We start from the raw sequence: 6,000 nt of genomic DNA, 5'->3' as shown, positions 1-6,000 counted from the left end.
ACAGGCGCAAAAATGCGGCGGGGTTAAACATGTTTGTGAGATCTCAACCCTCCCCCTATACCTCTAACCAATATAGAAAAGTAAACGCATAACAATACGCACATTAAAATTCAGTTCAAGAGAAGTCCGAGTCTGATGTCAGAAGATGTAACCAAAGAAAATAAACAAAATTACAATAATACATAAATAACAACAGACTACTAGCAGTTAACTGACATGCCAGCTCCAGACTTCTATTAAACTGACTGAAAGATTATGATTTCATCATATGAACATCAGGCACAATCCTTCCCGTTAGGGGTTTAGTAGCATACCATCATAACATATATGAGAAGAACATAACCCGTGTCATGCCAACAACTTTGTTTAGAATAAATGTGTTTAGTTCCGATGCAAAGACCTTATCAGTGACTCAATATTAACGCCAAAATATGCAATCTTTAATGACTTGACAACAATATCGTAATTATATCCCTTCTTAATAAGTCTATTCAAAGCTTTTGTAAGTTTTTGAGGTGAATACTGACACCTTTGTGCTTTATAAAGAATGTTTCCATAAAAAATTGGATGTGAAATACCTGAACGTATTAGAAGTCTGCATGTTGAGCTATATTTACGAATGATGTCTTTATACCGATGATAAAATTTAGTAAATGTTTTGACTAGTTTGTGATATCGAAAACCCTGGTTTAATAAATTTTCAGTAATACATAAATTTCTCTCGTTAAAATCTAAAACATTGTTACATACACGAGCGAATCGTACAAGTTGAGATATATAAACACCGTAAGATGGTGACAAGGGAACGTCACCACCTAAAAACGGATAATTAACGATAGGAAATGAAAAATCATCCCTTTTATCATAAATTTTAGTATTCAGCTTTCCACTAGTGATATAGATATCAAGATCGAGAAAAGGGCAGTGGTCATTGTTAGTATTAGCTTTATTTAAAGTAAGTTCAACAGGATAAATTTCATTAATATACATACTGAAAGGATTGAATTGACGAAGAACTAGAGAAATCTAGATATAAGCATACATGTACTGCTTCAACGCATTAGGTAGGTCCATCAATATGTCTCTATCTGTTTCATAATATAAATATAAAGGTCACAAAAAATCATCAATAACCAGTTATGTAACCAATAAGATCTTTAAAAGTGACTATTAGAGATATATATTAGACTGTGGCCTAAATATGCTATATAATCTATGGTGAATGAATTTTTGAGTTTTTCATACATTTTATAGATGTTAACTACCACTTAGAACGTGAGTTCATTTAGAGCCAATTTGAAATATGGAGATAATTTTAATACAATTGTATTGTTTTGCTCCATTTCCCAGTCAACGGTTAGATTACAAAATCTCAACATTTTCAAATATTTCCAGACCTAATATACCTTCCGCCCCAAATGGCGTAAACTTTTCAATGGTTTAAACGTGATTATAAAACTATTTTCAACAAAACTGTTTTTATCATGTTTATTGGAAGAAATATTTTGTTTTTACGTTTAAGCACATGCAATCATTAAATATTTGTAGTACCTTTGATTTACCTTATCACCGAACACAACAAACAAATCATACATGGTATATCTAAAAGTTATAGTTTTGTTCTGAGAAAACACTACTAAGTTAAACTCAATATATCTTATCTCAGTAGCAAGCATATCAACAGTACTTTAACATTATGAAATGAATGAATCATACTTTATTTTATCACACCCAATATTTGATGGCGACTTGATGGGGAGACGGTAGCATGTTGTCGGCCTAATTTGGTTATAAAAAATAAGTTCTTTCCATCCAATGCAAAGATCAATAAAAAATATCATTATCTATGAGTCACAAAGTCAAAAAGGTTTTAAAGTAGAAGAGATTATGTTAAGAAATGTATGACAGACTCTTGTTTATAATTCATATATTTAGGAAGTTGAATGACGCATTCCACATACTGATATAGATTTCAACATAATAAAATTGAGAATGGAAATGGGGAATGTGTCAAAGAGACAACAACCCGACCAAATAAAAAACAACAGCAGAGGGTCACCAACAGGTCTTTAATGTAGCGAGAAATTCCCGCACCCGGAGGCGTCCTTCAGCTGGCCCCTAAACAAATATATACTAGTCCAGTGATAATGAACGCCATACTAATTTCCAAATTGTACACAAGAAACTAAAATTAAAATAATACAAGACTAACAAAGGCCAGAGGCTCCTGACTTGGGACAGGCGCAAAATTGCGGCGGGGTTAAACAATGTTTGTGAGATCTTAACCCTCCCCCTATACCTCTAACACCATTTGAATGTAAATCAACTCATAATAGATAATAGACTAAACACAATGTACGGCTGACGCGAGTTTTGTCTTAAAAGTCAAATCATTGACACTTGAATCAAATAATTAAAAAAGCAAAATAAAAAGCAAAGTTTAACATGAACAACTTTAGAAAACTAAATTTTCTATTTTTTTAGTGAAAAACAAACAAAAGCTATCCTAGGGTAGGAAAACTTTATCATTTCTAAAAATTCACTTTTGTTTTAAACAGTCACTTTTGTCAATTTATAATTATGACTATATCAGTGATAATTCATTTCAACGCAGCAGTGCTGATAACTCTACTGGGCTTGAAAAACCATCGGGTGGGAAATTCACTAGTAATGGTATCGCCACAGTGGATGTAAACAAGACGAACTAGTCAGTTATTGATGTTCGAATCTCGAAAATCCATTCTAAATGTTCAGAAAACTAAAAAACAAATCTGAAATTGCATGAAATTAGATGGAAGCGAGAACAGTCACTTCGATAGAACATTTTCGCCAGTTTTTCATAACTTATCAACCATTACACGCAGACTCGGATATAATGTCACGGTAGCATAAAAAACAAAATCGAAATGTACAGAACAGACGACCGTTGTGGTATTTTAAAATTTAAAACCGCCAGTGGATGTCTCTCCGGAATTAAAACTCACACAAAACGTTCCTATACAATATTTCATAATGGATAACATGCTGTAGTCTTAACCTTAAGATCATATATTACTAGCAAGAGGCGTAAGACACAAGAGGGGCATTCAAATTGATAAGTTGCAATCGAACTGACTACGCCATGGCTGAAATAGAACAAGAAAAGGATATAAAGGACAAGCTGCCAATATGCTTATTAGTTAAGTTGAAATTTGAATTTTATATTTTCACATTATTTTAAATCAATAATTTTTGCTGTTTCCTGTTTTGAAACTCATTCATAAGAATAGACTTCCTCGTCTTTGTAAACAAAAACAAAAAGAATAAAAGAAAAAATAAATGTGTGCATTAAGATATTAATATCTTTATCAAAATACGATTATTGGACAATGTAATAATTCATCGACAAAATTTAATGACTGTCTATAAATTCGCTGGGAAGAATCGATATGAAAATCCTATTTAAATTGCAATAAAAGTCGTTCATCGAATCCTTAAGTGTAATGATTTCCAAATATTTCTATGAAATGAACGACGGATATACAGTTTATTTTGTCTGATTATATGAACATTTTGGCTGTCGTAATTGTCTTATAATGTTGAAATTACTTTAATATCGGTAGTTTGTGTTAGATTTGTTATTCAAAAGTCCATAAACTATTTCTGTTTTTTAATTGAGAAAGGAAATGGGGAATGTGTCAAAGCGACAACAACGGATCTGAGATACTACACAAACAAACAATTAACCTCACTGTTTTTCAGTAATGCAATTATGAGTGAATCGTTGTTTGAGTAAAGACCAGTGGCAAATATTTCTATCAGTGTGTATGTCCAGTCGATTCGGGTTCCCTTTCAAATGAATTATGTGTTCTGCAATGATGATGGATGAGTCTTGATAAGGGGTTAATAAGGCTACGTAAAGTGGTAATATAGCAAATAAACATATCAAGTTTAGACAAATAATTCTGTAAAGAACTTTATCAATAAGTGTTATAAGTATTAATTGTATATACAAATCGTTTCTTTTTTAAATATACATGGGGAAATTAAAGTCCTGAATGCCTAGTTTTGTGCACACTTAACCTACAAAAGGCCTACATCGACTATCGACTGCATGTAGACAAAACATGATTTAAACTACATGTACACATTGAGTTTTATCAATGGGAACGTATTTATGTTTAGTTTATGTGTGAGTTACACTTTCACAACACCGAGTTTAGGTCAATGTGAACACGGCCTACTTTACACAAATATATATGGCTATAGAAACTCTGTGTATGATATATGTCGGACTACGTGTACCTTACTCGCAATAAAAATTTAAATTATCTTTGAACTAAGAAGATTTCAACAGCTCATCATAATTAATTGAACATGTCAAATTCATATTAAAACATGTTTTTTTCTTTATTTTGTTGTTTGCACTTCTTTTCAAAATTATTTAATAAAATTGAGGTCTACACCTTCGTAAACAAATGTGTACATCCAATTCTAAATAGCTAAATCAAATTACGAGTAATATGCATTGTAATTATTCATAGACAGAATCAAATGATATTTACTGGAAGATTATTATTAGAATAATATGAAACTCCTTTTCATATTGCTTTCAAATGCGTTCACCGAACCGTCACAGTGACATTTTATTATCTTTTGATAATACGGTTAATGTTTGTCTGGCATCAAATGCCATTTATGTCATATGATATTAAATTTCAAAATAACGCTTTCGGTGGAAACATTCATCAAATCATAAAACTATACGACTTTTATTTGAATTTAATTTAAAATTAAACGTCTAATTGACCATTATAAGAATTTCAAAATGGTAAATTAAATGAACATCTGCAAATGTACAAACTACATTACGATAGTTCATGCGTTTACCAATGAAAACAAACAATTGAATTATTAATTAGGAACTCAGATCCTGGCAAGAAATAAACACAATCTATACTACTCAAATAGCCTGTGGGATAGAAAATCATAACTTTCTTTTATAAAAAGTAATTTAACAGGCAATAAACGTGTCACTGATATTTGATTTCAACACAAAGGGGTTATACAGTGACGTATTTTATATGGGGTTCAATGTTAAAGATTGACTGCTTGGAAGGGTTATAAGATTTTCTTATCAATATACACCATGAATAAACACAACTAATGATGTAAAAAAAAAGGAAAGATAGAGAATCTTAAAGTTAAAGATCAGGACAGGTTTAAACAACTGCAAAGACGTTGACAACTATTATTCTATATCCATTATTGCATGTTAAGTGCTACTCTCTCATTTTCTGTATCACGTTTGTGTGTACAGTTTGCAATTTTCGTACTCTAACTGAAACACGGATTTTAATATTTAACCATTGAAATGGTGTGTTTTGTTTTTATGATTGTGTTGTAAGTAATGTGTTTAGGAATACATAAACTCATCATAGACACCAGGATAAAAACAAATTATTTGCGTCAGCACGTGTTACGTCTACAAAAGACTCATCATTGACGTTCGAATAAAAAAATATTAAAAAGACCAAATAAATAGGAAGTGGAACAGCATTAGACCAACAATTCCTAAAAGTTTTGCCAAATGCATCTTACATATCTAAGGTATCTATTCCTGAGTTGAAATGCCTTAGTATTTCAAAAATTCGAAATTTTGTAAATAGGTAATTCATATGTGTGACAATATCAATGATAATTCATGGCAACGCAGAAGTGCTCACTCAGACTTATAAAGATAGTTACTAGTACATGTAGTATAAAACATGAACATTTCATCATTTGATGTAAAAGAAGTAAGACAGAAAATATGTATATAAAGTTTCAGGAAATGATTAAACTACCTCGAAGTCTATGAATACTACTATTTTCTATTCTTGATTTCATTTTTAATTCTCTGAAAAGATCGATCAATGTCACACTCACGTACTCGATGTCCTCTCTTGCACTGAAATTTTAACGTCTAGCTGGCTCTCGGGTTTTAACCCTTAACCATTTAACTGACATCTATAAAACCTC

This window comes from Mytilus edulis, chromosome 14 (genome assembly GCF_963676685.1).
Source record: "Mytilus edulis chromosome 14, xbMytEdul2.2, whole genome shotgun sequence".
NCBI classification, from domain to species: Eukaryota; Metazoa; Mollusca; class Bivalvia; order Mytilida; family Mytilidae; genus Mytilus; species Mytilus edulis.
Note: the sequence above shows the minus strand (reverse complement) of the source record.